The sequence below is a fragment of the Myiozetetes cayanensis genome, unplaced genomic scaffold (assembly GCF_022539395.1).
Source record: "Myiozetetes cayanensis isolate MyiCay16 unplaced genomic scaffold, myiCay2020 scf5-8, whole genome shotgun sequence".
Lineage (NCBI taxonomy): Eukaryota > Metazoa > Chordata > Aves > Passeriformes > Tyrannidae > Myiozetetes > Myiozetetes cayanensis.
In genome coordinates this window covers 71625365-71646637 of record NW_026087742.1, presented here as the reverse complement: position 1 = coordinate 71646637, position 21273 = coordinate 71625365, and positions in this window count along the sequence as shown.

The window sequence follows — 21273 nt, the reverse complement described above, 5'->3', positions numbered from 1 at the left end:
CTGTGAGTGTTTTGGAATGCAATACACCTATAAAGTCCCAAGGAACAAATCCCCAGCTCAGAGGTCTGAAGACACGTCAGGTTGGAGTCTGTACTGCTTAGTGGTAGCTCTCTCTATAGCAAAATTTTTTGGCTAAAATTAATTAAAACAGAGTCAAAGAATAAACTAACAGTTAAATTATGGAAATACTCAAGAATACAAATACCTTCTTATACTTCACAACAGAAGCATATGTGCACCTGAGACAAGGGAAATTAAACCCCAAATGACTGGAGGTTTCTAACACATTCTGTTTTCAAAACCCTGAGGGGAGGAGATCTATGCTTAATTACAGCTGTTGGGATTACACTCTGGAGGTATAAAAATAGTAAGAGTTATTTCAACTATTATTTGTTATTGTAGGTATATTGATTGTATTGAGCCAAATTAATTTCCTCTTCTCTAGTGCCATGCATTCAAATTAAATATCTTCCTTTGGCAGACACTTGGTTTAGAAGTTGAAGTTCCTCCATTGTGTTATATTAGCAGTAATTCTGACAGAATCAGAAATAGTATGATACCAACTTTTTTACTTCATATTTCAAATTACATAAATGGTCAGATTCCAGTAAATGGCGAACAATTCTTATACTGTGTTATGTGTCATTGCAGTAACCTCACCATTGTGGAATGTTTTTAAATTGACTTGAATTTGGGAATAACAATAACAAATAATAAATAATCAATAGTAAAATATTGTTAGAATATTGTTGGAAAAGAGAGTTAAGTAATTATTCAGGCTTATGTTTCTTGATACTAGAAAAATTTGCCTTGAGATGTCTGGGGTTTTTCCAAGCCAGAAGCACTGGAATTTAATGAAACCTTGAAAAAAGTACAATCTGAAATAGGCAGTTAACCCTTTCATGACTTTCTTTTCAATTTATAAAATCACAGAACTATTTAGGTTTGAAAAAACCTCTTAAGATGAATGAGCCCAACAATTAACCTAGCTTTACCAAGTCCCCTACTAAACCACATCCCTAAGTGTTACATCTTTTAAATAGCTCTGTGAATGGTGACTCCACCAGCTTTCTGGGCAGCCTGTTCCAATGATGAGTAACGTTTCTGGTGAAGAAATTTTTCCTAATATCATATCCCTTTGGTCAGTTGAGGTATATCTAATAAATTCCTTCTGTCACATACAATTCTGTAAGAAGATATTCTCTCTAGATGAATTAGGAAATTTTGTTCTGTAAATATAAAATGCATAAAAGAATTCCAGTGATCAGGGCCAACTTATTTGAGATATGAGATGTATATCACTTGTTTATTACGTTATTTTAAAATTTAAGAGAATCTTTCCTCAATCTTTAAATTACTACAAAGTAAGTTAAATATGAAATTATAGGTTACAATTTCCTCTCACTGGGTCTTCTTTTTTTTTTTTTCAGGTATGTTTAAAGTAAGGACAGATATTTTTCAAAGCGTATCTACAGTATACATGAATAACATGCAGGATTCACAGCAATTATTTATTAACTAACAGGCATTGCATAGTATTAGGTCATACTCATATTGTATTAAACTAAGGCTAAATTCTATAGAACTACCAGTGACAATTGACCAGTCAACAAATAACTACACATTGCCTACACTAAGTTTGAGCTGCACTGGTTGAATTGATGACTTTTCACCCTCTAGTTTTTAAATTAATGTTTCATACCTTTTTGCATCAGTTTTTTTCTCCTTAGTCTCTAAACTGCCATATGGTACTGTCTCAAGAAGTCCATTTTTGTTCATTGTTACTCTTCTTATTTTTTATGGCCTTATATATTTGTCCAGTACTCAATATATTTTTTTTCAGTAAGGCTGAGCTGAGTTTGCACTCTGTAAAACTGGACTTTTGGCCACAAGCAGAGGAATTTATGGACTCTATATACAGAGCACTTAAATTAGATGCCTGCTCCAAGTAGCTCCTTGGAGGAGTCAATCTTGCTGTATTGCCTATATGAGAATCAACACCGAGTAGTCTTCTAATTTAAGTACATATATTTGAGATTCATCTGCCCTACTTGAGGTATCTAAAAGGCATACAAGTCTTAATTAGTCACTCTGGTCTCACTTTCTGATAACCTCCAAGGACAATTCACTGCATAAGAAAGGGCATGTGCCAGTTTAAATGAGACACGTCTTTTAATGAGGATGAGTTATGATAAAAGACCCAAACTTCTCCCTCTAAGCAATTATAAATCCGAAATTAAGAGGCTCCAACTGAAGGAAAACAAATTATGGAAAAGGAAAAATAACAACCCTTTATTAAAAGGTATTTGTGTATTGACAGAAACATGAAGAAAAAAATAGTAAAACAACCAAACAATACTCCTATACCCATAAAGAATCCCCTTCAAAACAAATCAATGAACAAGCAAAGGAAAAAAAAAAGTAAATAGTTCAGTTTTCACCATTTGGTGCAATTCCAACCACAGTCAACAGGGAGCGCCATTGGGTCATTGCAGAGGTAGAGCTTGTAATGTCCTGTACCAGTCACGAGGTGGTGCTGTTGGATCACTGGAGATACAGAACCTGCAGTTACTTATGCTGACCAGTAGGAGGTGCTGTGGGATCACTAGTCGCCTCCACGTGGGGCAGGGTGGGAGGGAGAACACCCTCAGGGGTGTGTCAGAGAAACCAAAAAAACTGGTTTTCCCTTCCCACACACTGGGAAAGGGGAGAGGGAGAGGGGGAAGGGAAAAACAACAAAAAGAAAGTCCTCCCAATGAAAAGAAAAAAAGAAAAAAAAACCAAACTCACTTCGTTCAGGTGGTCTAAATCGCGTAGCATAGTCCTCTCTCTCCCCCTGATGTACACAAGGACCACCGCCAGGGAAAGAAAAAAAATCTGGAACGGGGAAGGGGCATGAAAAATCCAAGCAGGATCCGCCACTGTCAAGCAGGTCGAGAGCCACAGAAACCCCTGAGCTTCTACTCTGACCTGTGTTCCAGCCACAATCAGCACACCAACTCCTCCCCTCCATTTCCCAGGAGACAAGAGGAAAAGGTAAAGTGTAGCCCCTCATCTTCCCAGTTTCCTAGGAGACTAATTTCTGAGCAATTAGACAGTTAGAGTCAGTTCTTTTGTATCTCACTTGACAGCTCTGCACGTAGTGGGCAGGGGGAAGGGAAAAAATTCCTGCCTGGTTTCCATGAACCAGCTAAACCATGACAGGGCACATGAATTGGTTTCTAGTAGAGATACCAGTATCTTTTTTTGCAAGCTATAGAAGGAATTTTGGGTTATCAAACCATTATGACCTTAATTTTGTTGCTCATGTAAAGGTATTTATCCCACTGGGGAGCTCTAGAGAACCTGGGATATCTGTGTAGGGCTAATAAGGATCGTATAGGAAACACATTCTCTTCCAGACCACCAAACATGACAGGCAGAACAATAATCTACTAAACCTATAATGGCACTAAAAATGTGTTTCATGGTCTAAATTACCTTTAAAGGTCTCTTCCAACTCAAATTATTCTATGAATCTACAATTCTTTGTCCAGAATCTTATCACTGCATTTAAATGTTATTCCAGACAATTTAATTTCATTTTTCATGTGTTAGTGTTTGTTTTCCACTGAGGAAGTGCTGGTTCTTTTGAAATCTTACTAAGAAAGTCATAAGTGTTCAAGGCTGATCACAGGATTTATTGCATAAAGGATGGAAAGCACAGAAAAGTTAATCACAACCTTGTGTACCCCTGATTTGAGGAACACCAGCTGTTGCAATGGTGGATGAGCCCATCTTCATTGAACATGTTATGCTGCACAGAATTCTTGTCTGTGGGGACATTCACCAGCACAAAGTTCTGGTTCACAATACAGGTTCATCAATCACTAATAGGATTAAGTCTAAAGAATCTCTTAGACAACATACACTAACATCCTAATCTCATTAATGAAATTACAGACCTGCATATAATATTTTCAGTGGACAAGACAATGCAATATTGTATATATTAATATATTAAGAGTTACAGTTAAGTATATATTGAATACAGATATATTACCAATGTATTGATTATGTGTAGTTTGACTAATTATACTTTTATTTAGATATACTTTTATTGAACAGTGGTCACATATCACCTCTTATATGTTATCATATTCCTGAATGATTGTGGGTCGTGTCTACATGTGAATTACGTGTACAAATTTCTACTACAGGCACTAGTCTTCTGGGACTTAATTCACTTGTCTAATGAAATATGAGATTTGAGTCCTAGACTATCTTCACTAGCCTACAGCTCAGTTTTCATGGAGGCATGGATTTCCCATCTGTTTCCTCAGATAATCTAAAGCAACTTCAAATAACACTAGAGGCAATTTTTAGGCAGCACTTACAGTCTGTGCAGCACAAAAAACCAATTAATCACACCAAATGCTGTGGGTTAGGTCTAGCTGTCTATGTATCAGTACAATCACTGTTGCTGCCCTAAAATATCTGAAAGATACTTAAGTGACATAGGCCCTACAAGATATTTGTGACATCCTGGAGCAACTGGAAACTCGTAAGGATAACTTGTAACTCAAACATCCTCCTTTTTAGGTAAATCAATCAAATTTTATATGTCTATTTTAGAATCATCACAATCACTCTTTAGTCTCCACTAATGAATTCACTGTATTGAAAGCTTAGACACCTAAATCACATGGAAACACACCTATATTGAGACACTTTGTTCTGGCTGAGATGGAGATTATATTCCCCACAGCAGCCCTCATAGTGCTGTTCTTTCTGGAATGGCAGTGGTAACACACCAGTGTTTTGGCTACTGCTGAGCAGTGCTGGCAGTGAGGGCAATGCTGGCAATGCTGTCTCTCCAGCATTCCCCTCCACCACCACCACTGGAGGTGAGAAAGATCTTGGGAGGGGTCATAGCCAGGACAGATAACACAAACTTACCAAAAGAATTTCTGTTCCCTATGTTGTCTGCTCAGCAATAAAAGCTAAGAGAAAGGAGGAAAATGGGGAGGAGGCCTTCATTATTTTGACATTTATTTTCTGGAGCAACTGCTATGCATACTGAAGCCTTTCTTCCTGGGAAGTGGCTTATATCACTTGCTGATGGCAAGTAGAGAATAAAATCTTTTGTTTTCTTTTGCTTACATGTGCAAACTTTGAATTTGTTTTTCCTTTATGAAGCTGCCTTTATCTGTACCCCTGAGGTTTTTTCCATCTTGTTTTCTTCCCTCACTACCCTGCTGGTAGAAAACCTTGGTTTTCCTGGCATTCAGAAGACCTGACATTCAACCAAGGTCAACCACCAAACTGAGTATAAGGAATTCCATACAAAGTCAGGTGTATATGTTAGGCAATGTAAATATCTCCCACTGATTTTAGATCTCTTGTATTCCAGATGTTCTATTTTGTATAGAAAATTCTATATTCATAACACTGGGAACCTGAACCTGATGAACCTACATTCCTAATAAATGGTCTCCAAAAGTACTGATTTGGTATTTCAAGGTTTGAGGATGGAGACAGACATTTAAGGTTTTATTTTTCTTGAGAAAGAAAACAAGTACTAAAAATTTCCCTAATTGTCTCTGATTTAATACTAATCAAAGCTTTTATTAGCTTTTATTAGTGGTATTAAAGTCAAAGGATTGTCAGCTACTTGCATCCCTTCCTGGCTACACAATCCAAATGTTTGGTAAACTTCCTTTCTACCCTATACTTTGCTCTCTGCTTTCCAATACAGGTTACGATCTCTAGGATAGACTGCAGAAAAGAACATGCATCGAAAGCTACAATTTCTGTGTAAAAGTCTACCATCTTAGCTTCAAATTGCCATTGGAATTAGGTTCATACAAAGGATTTGTGCTGCAAATAACCATTCACTGAAAGCTGTTCCTCTTAGTTTGCCTTCTGGGTGAATAGTTCGCTATGGCAGAATGACAGAGTGGAAAACTGGGAGCTATACCTTCATACATCTTCTCCCCAGCAAGACTTGTCAGGATTTGATTTCATGTTTTAGTACAACATTTATTTACTTTATTTCAAATCACAGCAAATTGGTTGATGCCTTAAACTTTATTCAAAATATCTGTCTGTTTGATTTCTTTTTCCCCCAAGTAGGGTTCTGACAAGTTTGATTGACAAAACTGCAAAATATACTTACTGTCATTATCTGGATTTTTTTCAGTATCAGAAGTAAAAATTGAAATAATGAGAACACTAGCTTTTTCAACAAAGTCTGAGAGAGAAAGCTTGAGCATCCCTACACGCTGAACCACTGTGTCTAGGAATACAGGTCAGAGGACTACAGAGGAAGACGTGAAAGACACCTTTAACTCTGTATGACTACATACTTTAACTGGAAAAATAAGGTTGTTTTTTCTTCCTACATTTTGATTTTACTAATTCTTTAATTTTTTAAAGCCATAACATTATAATGTGAAATTCTAAAATCCTCCTAAACGCATAAGGCTGTAGCTAACCTCTTGTTAGTACAGAAGAACACCTAAGTCACTATAATGCAGCATTATGTTCCTTTTGACTTACTCTCCTCATAGAAGGACATGCCAATTTTCTCTCTTTTAGTATACTGGACATTTACAATGATGCAAACAAGAAATTTTTTAATTAAAATAATGTTACCAAATATTAGTTGAGTTTGATTATATTATATGAGGAAATTACCATAATTCACCCTTGTAATGTGATTTTACTTATATATAGTGCATTGAACTAACTCCATGAATTTTGGAGCATTTATTTGCAAATAAAGGTAGTTACCATTTAATTTCATATGAAAACATATAGTAAAAGCCAGTTCTTAGAAACCATCTACATTTTTAATGTGTGATATTTACATCTGTTAATAAAATATTTTAGTAGTGCCTTTCTAATTTCCATCTTAGTAAATGAACTAGGGTTAGGCAGCATCATACTGAAAATCATATATATAGAAGGAAATGTATTGCAGAAGAAAATCTGATAGATGTAAATAAAAACCAGACATTAGGAGAAAAAAAATTGCAGTTATTCAGAGCTGTGTATTTATCCCGTAAAACATCTTAAAGATCATACAAAATGAATTTTTTTGTCTACAGAGATGCACACATACATATTATCTATACATATATTACAGTCCACCACATTTTAGCACTGCATCTTTGCTAGCAAACATCTGTCCCAGACATTATGGGCCTGCATAAGACAAACTATTTATGTGCTGAAACTGTCAATTATTCAGCTGGTCATCATCTTTCAGCCTTATAAAACATACCCAGTAATAAATCTGTAGTTATATTACATGTTTACCACCATTTTTTTCATAACTTAAGACAGTTGCAAATGTCTTTTCAATGTGATTTTATATTATTTTTTACTTATTTAAATTTGTAACTCTTAATCTACCAGTGTTTTTGTCTGTTAAGCCAGCTTAAAATTCTCTCTCTTTTCCTTTCTGAAAAGCTAGGCATAAGCCTATGATAGATGTATTGATATTTTGTCACCAATGGTGCATTTTTAAAAAGAAGATCCACTTGATTATTCACCTAAGTGTCTGTTGTGGGTTTGCCAACCAATCAATCCCCTTGGGGCTGAAAATAGTTTTTTCCAGGTGAATTTCTGGAGCAAAGCCAATCAAAAGTTTTGGTAACGCCTCTGCCAATTACATGTTTAAGAAAACAGAAGAGAAGATTGTTGCACAGATGAAATTAGGAGCCATGTAGGGAGTGATATCAGTAAACTAAATATTTCATAGACATTTTGGGTAAAATTAAGGAGAGAGTTTTCATAAGATCTCAATAAAGTAATCTACAAATAAGATTGCAGTGTTGAGTGACATCTGCTACTGAGCCTATGGTAGATTTAAGTCATAGGAGAGCTTGACACATGTCACAGCATGTAATTTAGAAGTACTGTCCAGATGTTATCCCTGGGGAAAGTTTCATTTGGCTCTAGTGGTTTAAGAAAGTGCTGAGAAATGCAGGTTACAAACTGAGCAATCCCCAGCTGTGTTATATACTTTTGTGTCTGAGCCTATTACAGCCCTTCCATTTATGTTTGATAAAGCTGTGTTTGCTATTGCTCTGCTGAAGTCATTAAATACTCTCAGTATTATGCAGTGATACTACTAATTGAGAAAAATACCATTAAATGTAGTTTATTTTCATTTCAGCACATCACAGTAACAATTACAGTAGAGTTAGAGTTCATGCCTCTGGCACATCATCACAATTTCTCTGGCTTCCAAGCTTGCTGTCACTTGATATGTTCAATTATCTATCATCATGATCTTAGACATTGCCCATAGGAGCCAAAATTATGAGCAAATTCTAGACACCCCCTCCTATCACCGTGAATCTAGACAGTGAGAAGGCTGTAATTTGAAAATATCATAAGACATATTTAAAGGACCACAAACAAGAGTCAGCTCTTAATCTGTTCTAAATACAGATACTGTTATACAATGACAAGTACTGTCTACAGGCACTGGTTTAGTCAAGAGTTGTGGGATGGGGAAGCAGTATTTAAAAATATTCCTCTGAAAGAAATACAAGCAAACCTAATTCTCAGATTAGAAATATCCCCTCCTAAAAACAGTAAAATAAAATAAAAAAAGGTTGAAAGTTTTTCCTTCCTCCTAAGAGGAGAAACCTGGGAATACAGCATGTATTTCTCAGTTCCTATAGTTGTACCACAGTCATTGATTTTTAGTCATGTGGTAGATACTGTGCTCACAGTCTGTGGATTTAAAATGTCTGCTGTAGCCATTTAGCAGTGATACTATCTAATATCTTAGATATGTAAAGGAAAAACTTCTCACTAAAGCCTCACCTTTTGCTTTCAGTTTTTTAGAGGCAAGACAGCTATCTGACATCCCTAATGCTATGAAAAGTTCAGACTACGTCCTGTATTTCACCACCAATAACATATTCACTGAGGACATCTTTGTGAGTTTGGAGTGAAAATTAGGTTAATTTCCACTGTGGTGTTAAGAAGACTGCATTTAAGTTTATTTCATAGTATAGGTATAGCATGAGTATTACGTCCTTGTCATGATGAGCAGCCATATCTGAACTACTCAAAGAAAAAGGAAAGAAAAGAGAAAAAAAAAATAGAGAAAGAAGAAGTCCCAGTGGAAGGAATAGACAGAAGTACATATTAGAAATATAACAAAATTACTGAAAGGTGAAGCAACTCGAGCCTTTTGGAAGACTCAGAAAAGCAGAAGACTTGAAAGTTCATATATTACATGGTATATCAGATTCCAAGACTCAAGAAACTACCAGATGTTTTTTAACAAAGGAAAGAACTCATAGCTCCATCACCTGCTTACTTGGTTGGAACATTTGCTAATCTGGGTAGTAATCAGTGCAACACTTGTCATCTGAGGGACAGTGGAACCAGGAAGAAAATGAATGTTCTTATGTGTCAGGCAGTGTTTACAGCACTGTTTGCCTTCAAGGTTTTAATTATCATTTCACTGTGTCCGCAAACGCCTTTTCAAAAAAGGTCCCATCAGGAGCTAGGAAGCCAACAATTAAGTTGCCTGTAGCTGAATTAGTCCACAGTTTGGGAAAGTTAGTAGAATCCATTTAGTCTCATTCTTAAATTGAAAAGATTAACAGCACGTAATGCTCCAACTCAACACAGTGTCACAGCTGAGAAAACAAATATTGTATGTTATATGCATTATTTTGCTTTTTTCCTTACTCACCTCATCATGAAGTCAGAGTCAAACATTCGATAAAATGTTTGATTTTTTTAAATACAGAGAATTTCTGCAGTGTCAGTAGGTTCCATCAGTTGTTTTTTTTTAGTGAATACCTCTGCTGCAGAATTTAAATATTCCATAACAAATGGAATCTAATGGTAAACCTAATTTACATCAGAAATAAAATGCTGTCGCCTCATAATTATCTTTTCCTGCCAATTTTAAAACCAAGAACCTAGGAGCTCTTCTTTAAAGTTATTTTGCATAAAAATGGATCTCATTCTCACTCTATACATATATATGTATATGTAATAGAAGCTTGAGTTAAAACATTTTCATTTAATTAGAAAGAAAACTCCAAAGTAAACTTTTATAATTTATTCTCATTCACAAAAGTAGATATTGCAGTAGACCTTTTTTAATGAAATGTGTATTTCAACTTTTATACTGACCTAATCTACAATACCTTTTTTACCAGCAGCCTGTGACAAGGATCACACCAAAGCAGGTATTCACACTGCAGCCTGTGGAGGACCCCATGTAGGAACAGGTGGATATTCCTGAGAGAAGTGCAGCCTATGGAGAGTATGAGGGCAATATGCATGAGTATGTTTAGATGGTTTCATGTTACTTAGGTTGATGGGGGGCTGTAACACCCCAGCCTCGGAGCTGCAAGCTCAGCCCGGAGTTTTACTTTTAGAAGTATACAGGGTTCCTTAATACCTTGAGATAGTGTAAGAGAATAAGCCACACATTGCTTCCCATGAGTTACTTTTACTGATAATTTAGGGGAGAAAACATGGTAACGTGGCAAAAGTTCAAAAGGGTAGTATACAATCAAAACAAAGCATTCCACCAAAGTACTGACACATCATACCACAACCCTCAAAACTTTAAAACAAGATCCCATCCCACCAGCCTTACACCACCCAAAACACAAGAAAAGCAGCAAAGAAAGAGAAGACGCATCAAGAGAGAAGAAAAAGAGAGAAAGAATAAGATCATAATACAGCTACCCTCAGATCCTTGTGGAAGACTGGCTCTCACATGTCCAGACGGCAGGGCCACACTGCGTGGAGAGCACATGCTTTCCACCAAAGGTTTTATCTGCTCTGGTCCTTATGGACATCTCTGCCCAGGAGGGATCTCCAACCTACTGGCCATTTTGGGGCTTCAGGCCAGGGTGAAGGGGCAGTGTTTTCACTGTCCCTGCCAAGTTGAGCCTGAATTAGGGGCTCCAGGAGGTGTGATGTGTTGAAGTTTTCCTGGGCTACCTTTGACTGGTAGCTGCTCCAGGGCTTCCCCATGTGGCTCCAGGGGCCTACCATGAAGGATATGATGTCACCTCACCTCTGTGAGATTCCATCCACACCTTCCAGCTACACACACACACACATACCCCTGAGGTGGTTCCAACCCAACAAGTACTGATCCAGTGTCTCACAGGAGTAGGACTGTTTTCAGTGGCTGAAGTGAAATGTTACCTGGTAATGAATTTTCCCTGCTGAGATTTAATTTGCACTGAAATACCTTAGTGTTGTGTTTCAGTAACTTAGTAGGCAATTAGGATATATTTATATGGTTATTTGCATATCAGTAAATCCGTGACAGAATATGGATACTGAACAATTAATACTTTAGACAGATAACCTACACAGCATAACATAACAGTGTATCTTCTCTATACAACAGCTTTGCCCTGACAGTTGTGACACATCACTGCCACACATCTTTTTCACTGGATGATAATTTTGACATCTATGTTACAAAAGACATTCAGTAAAAAAGAGAAAAGAAGGCAAGAAATTTTCAGTCAGCTAAAGCTACCAGAACAGGCAGGGTTTTAACTGCTGCCTTTGAAACCAAGCAAGACCAAACAACATGTAAAACTGTAGTGAAATATGACAGTCTGGGGCTGCACTGTGAGAAGTGCAAGTTTCCAATGGTCAGCAAACTATAAATAACATCTTTTGAGAGGGTAAAATCCATAAACATAATCTTTTAGGGGTTTTACAATATTTTTTAAATTACTTTTTTCCCCTCACTTCCTATAAAATGGTAACACTAAATACAATCCCTCTGCTCTGGTGGGTACGTGGAAAATGAACTGTGAGTCTCATCTCAGAAAGGCCTACACAAGCCCTTACTCCTTCTACTTCATCTCTTGCAATATTTTCTACCGTAGTAACAAAATCCTTCATGGAAAAATTATAGCATTGACACCAGCTGTCATAAAATATAACCAACCAGAAAAAAAATAAGAAAGAAACAAGTCCACAAATAACACAGTGAAAGATATTCTCACATTCTAGTACTAAGAAAAAAAAAGGATGTTTCCATTAGATCATGGAACAAACAACACTCTCCCATAAAGCATATTCTTTTTATCCCTGATTTCATTACATCTTATAAATTTACATAGTTTTGAATTAAAGACTGTAGAGAATAAATACATGGACTGTGGTTGTCTTTCAATTGTCTTGCAGTCTATAAGCAGATATTTGTTAACATGAAAAATAGAGAAAATTTGCACAGCTTATTCCTGATACATTTCATCCTCAAACTAAAGAAATAAGGAAGATATCAATAGCTGAAGTGATGATTTAGAATGGAAGCTGTTACATTCACTAACATCAAATGTTAGTGCTGCTATTACTGTACCAGTGTGAAAGGCAGTAGCAGTAGGAAAGGTAACCTGAAACCAAGGTATGGAACCATGAGTGTCATTTTATTAGGTTTATATGAGGAATTTTTAAGCTCATGTTTAGTTCATGGTCTAAAAAAATAATACTGTGCAGTGAAGTAGGTAATAGACTCAAATGTTAAATTTTTAGTAATACATAGTTTGGTTTTTGTTACATGCTTTTAAGTAACCTACTTTATATGAACGAAACTGCATATTAGTTTGTTAGCAAATAAAAGTTGCAAACTTTGAAGAGAACATATTTTCATAGTGTTCATCAAGCAAATACGTAAATTGTTAGTGTACTATTTAAATAACTTTTTTCTGTTGCTTCTTAAACCTATTGAAAGTTTCCAGTATGAAATTAGAACGTGATGTCTGCTAACAATTCCTCGCTTTTATATGGTGTGATTAAAAATAATTAGAGATTAATAATGCCTATACTTGGCAATTCCTTTTATAAACAGCTTAAACTTTATTTGTCTCAGTCTTCCTGTGTGCAAAATGACAGCACAGCTTCAGGCCCTGAAAGCTGAAAGGAAAGAAAACTATCACATGGCAGTTGTGTTAGGGGTGTGGGTTGTGAGTTGTGATGATGTACTTTGTTCTTGTGGTGATAGTGGTTTGGGGAGGAGGGGGGATTTTTTACATTTTTTTGAGTTTTTTTCAATCTTTCTGGTCTTTTTTTTTAAGACTAAAGGATTAAAGTTCAGTAAAGTAAATTTTGTCCAATGGCACACGCATAAAAAGCTTGATAGCTGGGCTACCAGATGGAGTCATTGTTCTTGATTTTGCTTTCATCAGTATTTCACTTAAATAATTTCCCTGTAATCTATTGAGTTTTACCACTGCAATGTTAACAAGCAAAAACCTTGAATCTGTTCTCTCTGTGCTCAGTTAACTATCGAGTTAACAGAGCGCTTTACACTAACAGGACTGTCTGAAATGAACTCTGCTCTAGGGTCACAAGTTATCTCCTGCTCAGTTCTTGGTCTATAAAAAGTCTTTTTAACTTTTCATACAGTTGTTTATGAGTTACTGTCATGTGTTCACTTTGTGCTAGTGACCAGAAATCAAATTAAGAGAAGGCAGGTCTCTCACACTCCTCTTTATCTGGCTCTTGCACACATGCTAGTGGGCTACGATTAAAAGAAACTCTTCAGGTTCCTTCCCGTAATAGCATTTAGAGTTGGATAAAGTACTAGCAGGAGACTTACATGCATGGCCAAATTTATGCATATTATCCTATTACCCTTTTTTATTTGATGCTGTGTTATAAGAATCTGCAAACCTTTCTCAAGTCATTTTGTTTATACTAGTCATGGTTTTATAAAAAACCCTCCTCGAATATTTTCTCTTCAAGCAATAAATTTATTAAAAATTTCCTCACATGAAAGTTTTTCCATGGTTTTGGATGACTGACCTTTTTGCAGCAGCCTGTACCCTCTAGGAGGTACACTGCAGGGGGTTTTTTTCATTCTCTTTTTTCCTTTTTTTTTTTTTTTTTTTTTTTTATTTGTTTTTAATTTTTTTTTTTTCAGGGTACAACAGAATGGAAACATGGATTTAGAATGACAAACGTTTTTTTCCTTTTGATCTCAGTTTCTTTTCTACTAATTGGCTGATCCTCAAGTATTTTTCTGGGGGAGAAAAAACAGGATTTTCATTTTCTATTGGTGAGACATTTGAAAGACAAGAGAACAAGTAATGGTCAGCAAAAGACAGTTCTGAATTAGATAATGCAGAAGTTTCAAAATGGTTCTACGGATCCTGAGAAAATAAATCATCCAGCTACAAAAAATTTGAAAATAATTAAGACAAAAGAGCACTTTTATCTTTAAGGAAGTAATAGTGATTTTATTTCAAAATATTATGTTTTATATGAATTTTTTTCTTCATTATAGACCCATAAATATAGAAATATCCCATTATCAGATACTATTTTTATATTTGCTATCTATTGAAAACAAATTATATCAGAATTCTAATTTATGGAAAATGTATCTGGAAAGAAAATGCATATTGATCCAGATACTCAGCACCCAGTAAAAAACCCCTAGGAGTTTTACCTTTGATTTCTACAGGGAGAGGATTTTCCCCCCATCCTTTTATTAATATGGCTACGGTTCTGCACGAGGGCATGGAATACTTTTAAACATACATATTTCTGTAGATTAGTTCTATTCTTTAGATCACTTTATGCAGGGTGTTTAATAGCTTGCTATAATGGTTTTCTTATCGCTTTTCCTGAATTAACTGTACTTGTTTCATATAAGTTAATGAAATAAAATTAAAGTGGTAAGAAATTGGTTACAATTATCAATAATGTAGCACAGTAACTGGCAATACAATTGATATAGATAGAAGGTATATCAATACCAGCTATTTGAGTCACTATTTTTCAGTGAATGGCCTAAATTCTTTATGCTTTTGGTGATTATCTAAAAAAGACCAAAAGGAATATTAGAAGTGATAAAATACAGCTCTCTAAAATTCTAAGCCTCTTGAGCACTTCTAACTTTGAAAGAATTAAATAAAACCTGAATCAGGAACTTGTACAAAGGACAAAAATCTCACAATACTGACAGTTGCTGGCAAATTTCCATGTGTGCTTCATGTAGTAGTATAGAAAGTTCAACATTAACTTAAATACTCACTGGATGAAATAAATACATGAAGTAAGAAGAATCATCAATTTTAGTGGTTGTTAACATGTTTTTGAAAAGTCTTTAATGCCTATTTTATAAATACTCGGCATTCTCTGTACTCTTCAATAACAATAGGACACTGGAGTTTGCTTCACAATACTTAATTTCTATTTTTAGCTCAGGGGCTACAAGACTCATCTCAGATCTCTTAAGATTTTTTTTTTTTTAATTTAACTCTGGGGTTTTTTTTTATTTTAACTCTTTATTCTCCTTGTCTTTTTAAATAATAAACAATTGATTCAGGGCTGAAACTTTCTTATTGAAAATAAAATATCTGGAGCTACAGGTATTCAGACTTCTAGATTGGCTAGAGTATTACACACCTAAGTATACAACTCTCTGTTGCTTTCTCTAAACTTATTTCTTTACTTTAGATTTGCTTCTTTAAACTCACAAATTTTCTTTTGTGAGATAAAGATTTTTCAAAACAATTAAAACAATTAAAAATGTTTGTTCATAAGGAAGCTACCAAATCTGAATATCATTTAATACTTAGGTGTGTTTCATGTTTTTAGTATCAATTCAAAATGTGAAGATACAATTTAGTTAATTACCATTCAAATGAAACAGGGTGAGTAATCACTTCATTCCTCAGACTACACTGTGACACAAATGTTGCACTGCAAATAGTAAGAAATTGAGATAATGGTGAACTGAGAAGAAGCCTACCAGAAAGATTTTGGCAATTCCCACAATGCAGAGTTTAAAGCCCTGGAGAGGTGTTTGGTCAGGAAAATCCTAAACACACAGGGAAAAAATCTGTTGCAACAGTGTGATCTTTACAGAGTGATTTATCACTTAAAAACCAAGAAGTAGATGAGATTTCATAACAACTCCAAGTAGATGAGGTAGGATGAAGTGCTTAAGCTTCTCATTCAAGAATTGTAGACTTGCTACTGGAAGCCTTGCCCATAAATAACTGTGGTAACAAATAACAGCAAATAACATCTGTGGTTACACTAACTCAGGAAAAAAAATTTACAAGGGCCATCAATCTTCATGCTTGAGGGCATAAGCTGATCACCAGCTGACATCCATAAGCAATCTTTCTCATGGTGTTTTATTACACAGTAAAGTAGAGTATGAGCTATTGTGACTTTGGAGAAGGAACAAACATTGAACACAGGCACTGTAAAGTACAGGACTAAAAAGACCACTGCTCCCACCCAAGATTACAATACTTGTAATATATGTTGCACCTTCCTTGCAAATTTAAGACTGACCAAATGTTAGGTTGCCCACCTAGTCAGTCTGTAGTGTGAAAAATATTTTTTAAAAATGAAAATTCATGGCAAAAAAAAAAAATATATATATAATAACTCTTGAACTTTAATCATACTGGAGACACTCAGACAATTAGGATATCAGGTAATTAACTAGATCATTAAAAGAGGTTCTTCCTTTAACAATAATCCCTGAAAAGTAAAAGTAGCACATTTCCTTAAGAAGAGTTGCAGCTATGTAGGTTTCCTTAGATCAAATAGAATCTGAGAATTCAATTCACTTTAACATGAAAAAATACAACAAATGGGTCAGTTATCTTTCTGTGATAGAGACTGCAACTTTTTATCCTATCCACTACACCATCTGGGGAAAAACAAGCAAGCAAACAAAAGAGTAAAGGTTGTATGTTGTTTTTAATGAAGGCTGGCTTTTATACCTAGAAGTTCTCGTAAATTCAATGTATTTTTTACATAGGCAAAGAACACTGTAGTTTCAGAGGCCAAGTTTTACCACTGCTGAAGTAAAGAGATGGGACTTCTTAAAAATTTGAGTAGAGAAAGGGAAAACCCTGCATAAATATAATTGCTTTTCACAACTGTATTTTGAACATGATTACTAACTGTGATTTTCACAGAAGTTAAAATCTCTAAAAAATAGATCAGATAAGGTAGATGGCCACGTTATTTTAACTGGTTGTGTTTCTCTCTCCATTCAATTCAACACTCATGGGTCTAGGAGAAAAGAATAAACAGAAGAACTTAATTATGTGGTCCAGTGAGAACAAAATAACTGCAGAGGGCTGGGAAGGATTATTTGTTCTCCTTTTCTATTATTACTTTTTATCATTAGGATAAAGAACATTATGACCACTGGGAAAATACTTAATAATGAAAAATTTTTGGCTGTTGTTATAAACCAGTAAACTACCTATGCCCATGAATATATCTTGGAACTGGGGCCAGGTGGCAACAAGCAGTGAGAATCAAATCTAACAACCTAGACTCCAGAGCTGGGTGTCTTTATGCAGAATTCCTTTTGGAATGGTGTGTAGCAAATGCTACTGCCTAAGGAGTGTCTGGACTCCTGTGGCAGACTGCTAGTTGGCACATGACAAAATCACCCTTGGGAATTTTCTAGGGAATATTCTTAGGAATATTTTAGTATCGTGTTTAATATTTTGTTCTTATATTTGTGAATGTTCCCAAATACTTTTTAATATTAATGAAGACTGCGTTTAGTTTACCTGTATAGACACAGCTTCTAGAAGAAATTTTCCCATAAATGTTTTCTATATTAGGAGCTCCATATTCACATTCTCTCTTGCTCATTCAATTCCATGTATTTTTGGTCCCATTAACTTTGAAGTCTTTTTTCTGCATAGTGAGCTACAGTTAGTGGAAGAATGAAAGAGAACTTCCTGTAAACAGTTACATGTTGTCACTTAACTTCCAGTGAGTGAGGCACTAGAACAGCTTGCTCAGGAAGTTGTGGCTGTTCCATTTTTCTGGGTTACACAAAGACTCTGGTATTCACCTTTTCTTTTCTCTTTTCCCCAAAAATGCCGACTAATTTTGACTGAGGGAAGGGACTCAAGGGTGTTACTCTATTTTCCTAGGAGAAGAATGTATCCACAAGTCTGAAAAGACTGGAATGCTGATGACTCAGACAATGCAGGTGTTGAGGGCGTGCACACCTGTCACCTCAGGCTATGAGCCTAGCATTGTTTCTTTGTCCTTACACAAATGACTCACCTGTGATAAGTCTCCTTGGGGAGGCATCAGGATATTTCACACACATGGCCTGAAGATATTCATCTCTGCTAATGGTCATAATGGATACACCTGTGTTGACATACCAGGAAGCTGTAACAGCTTAAAAGGTGTCAAAGACACATGAAATGTCCTGCACTCCAGTATTAATCATCCAGTGAAGAACTCCCCACCCCAAGGGAGTTACCAGAGGCATTCCCACCTACCCTGAGCCCAATAAAAAAACCACACTTTAAGATTGAGGGTCCTCGCTCTATGGGACTTCTACCATCTGGGGCTCTACCACCACCTTGGCAGATCAGGACCACAACCACCATCAGAGTTGCAGTGACTGGGTCTTGCTGCTGGATCCAGTGGGTGTCTTGTGGGTCTTTCCAGTCTCCTAGGTGGTCTGCAGCCCTGCTCCAACTGCCTGTGCCGGCACTGCAGCCTCACTCCGACACTGTGCCTCCAAACCATTCCTGCCAGGTTTTAAACAGGTGGGGAGAGGCCAGCTACCATCTCGTTTTTTTCTGGTGGGTGGGAGCTTGGAAATTTTCTCCTCACTGGTTAGCTTAACCCAGTTTTATCATTATTGTTGTTTAGCATTCTTAGTAGTAAAGAGGAGTTGTTTTTCCACTTACATCTGAGTGTATTTGGTATCTCTCTGGGGCAGAATCAGGGGTATTGAATAGGAGGAAGGAGACTTCTGTCTGAGGTTTCTACCACTCCAAATTGTCTCAAGCCATGACACCTATTCCCAGAAATGTTCAAGGCCAGGTTGGATGGGGCTCAGAGCAACCTAGTCTGGTGAAAGGTGTTGCTGTCCAAGGCATAGGAGTTGGAACTAGATGATCTTCAAAGTCCCCTTCTAGCCCAAACTATTCTAGAACATGTTTTTTTTAGCAAGACAAAGTTCCCTCCAGCTGAGGTAGATCTAAACCACACATATTCCTCATCTGGGATAAATACATTAATGAACAGAATTTTAAGGGAGAGGAAGTTCCTTCTGCTTTGCAGTGGTCATCACAGGAAAATTAGGCATTCTGAATCCTTAAGTGCATTTAAGTGCATAGGAAGGATTTACTATGTGTCTCTGAATCAGCTACCTGTTAGGAAAAAGTTATTAATTTAATGTTATCTATTCGGTAGTTATTGACCCTTTCCAGGCTGCTCACATTTATCATCTGAGGTCATTAAATTATTTTATGTCAGTTCTATGCAATCGAAAGAAAAAGTATTTATCTAATTTAGCTGTCTTGGAAAATCCCGTGGAGACCTATGCTTCACTCCTTTGGCTGTAACCAGTGTTCTTTACTTAGAATGTTTGGATGCTTCAGATGTTACATAAAGGCCAAGTTAACTTTTTTAAAGCACAGTAGCTGAGTATCATCTTATACTTTATCTTCTGGAATCAGAGAATTCCACTGAGAAAGAAAACACATTTTATGGCTTTCAGAGCACATTAGAGGTTCATCCTGCTTCAGATATGTCACTGTATTTTCTGCTGCCCTAAAAAAAAAAAAGCTATTTGGGGCCCTTTTTTGTTTCACAAGTAATAATTTTAACGCAAATGAACCAAACAAATAGGCAATATCGTCCAAAGTATTTTTTTATTTATCTTTGCATAAAACATATTTGTATAAAAATATAATATTAATTCCAATACTGCTTTATTATTTAGAACTTTATTGTTGTATGTTATAGATTCAAAGAAAGTAGGGAGGAAGGGGAGAGTTTTTCTTAACTGTACAACTGTACAAGCAGTGCTTCATTTTCAGAATCCAACTATCACCAGGCCAGTTTTTATTAGAAAATATCTGTAAGAGGTGTTACTAGCCTTTAAACAATGCGTGTTAACAGCTTTGTAAAAAACATGTTGCCATTATACAACACACAGAGCTAAAAGAAAATCATCGTGCCCAAATACCAAGAAATAACCTCTTTCTAACAAGTAACTCTAAAACTGAACTAAAGAGTGCCATTTGCTGTTAGAAGCAGCAAAACACAGAATAAAAGTCAAACTAAACATGTTCCCAGGAGAGAAATATTTCATGCTTCAGGATGCAGCAATTGCAGCCTAAGAGATTTAACACACTGCAAAACAGATTTATGTTCATGTTTAGAAGCAATGTCTTGAGAATGGCAATGATTACTGATGCAAATGATTTTCATACTGAGTATTGTGGTCTGGCATGCAATTCTGGTCGTTGGGTTGTCTTTCTAATGTACTCTGGAGAAATACTGACAGAACCCAGTGTAAAAGTCTTTTTTTTTTTTTCCCTTTTTTTTGAGCAAAAAATGGTCCAATATTTCAGTTCTTCCTTAAATTATTGCTTATTCAAATATTTATTTCAATGCAAAAGACTAGGACCATGGCTAAATCAATTCCTATGGACATTACTGAGATCAAATGTTATTCAAATATTTAACTGAGTGGTTTTCTTTTGCAGTGGATCAGACATTAAATCTTCATAAACTAGTACAATTAATTATGCTGTTCAAAACAGATCTAATTCAAAAAACTCTCTCACATTTCTGTATGTAAGCTCAATAACATAGCTTGGTCATGTTTACACTTCAATATACATTGTAAAAATATCAATAGATTTTTGTATCTGCTAACAAATACAGCTGTAGAGAAACTGTCTTGTTTCTTGGTGTTGCCATACCCACATCCTCTCAGACAGCCCATCTTTAGTTATCTGCTTCCTTTTGAAAAGGAAATGCTCAGATATAAAAAAATAGGCATTTATATACAACAAACACACTATTTTCATGTACAGAAATATATATAAAAATTAGAAAAAATTTTAAAAGGTGGGATTTTTTACACAGAGAATTTTTTTTCTAGTATATGCTTCTAAATGTGCATATAGAGGAATATCTTGTATGTTTATATACACATCTATAAAGTTTTAGAAATTGAGTACAGATGGCCATAAAAACATAGGTATAAAGTAGATGAAACATTATATAATAGGAAATAATTGAATAAGTAATTAAAGTTTAATTGTTAATAAATGCAAAAACAAAAGTAAAAGATAGGATCTGGTTCCTCCACTTTACTAGGCTGCAGAGAAAGCCCTGACATTTCTGCAATGGAACCCTGCTTAGAGTTTAGTTTTGATATTCATGGCATTTTTTATAGGATTTCAAAAATAAAATAATTAACCAATTTAATAGGACTATGTAGTAGCAGTTCAT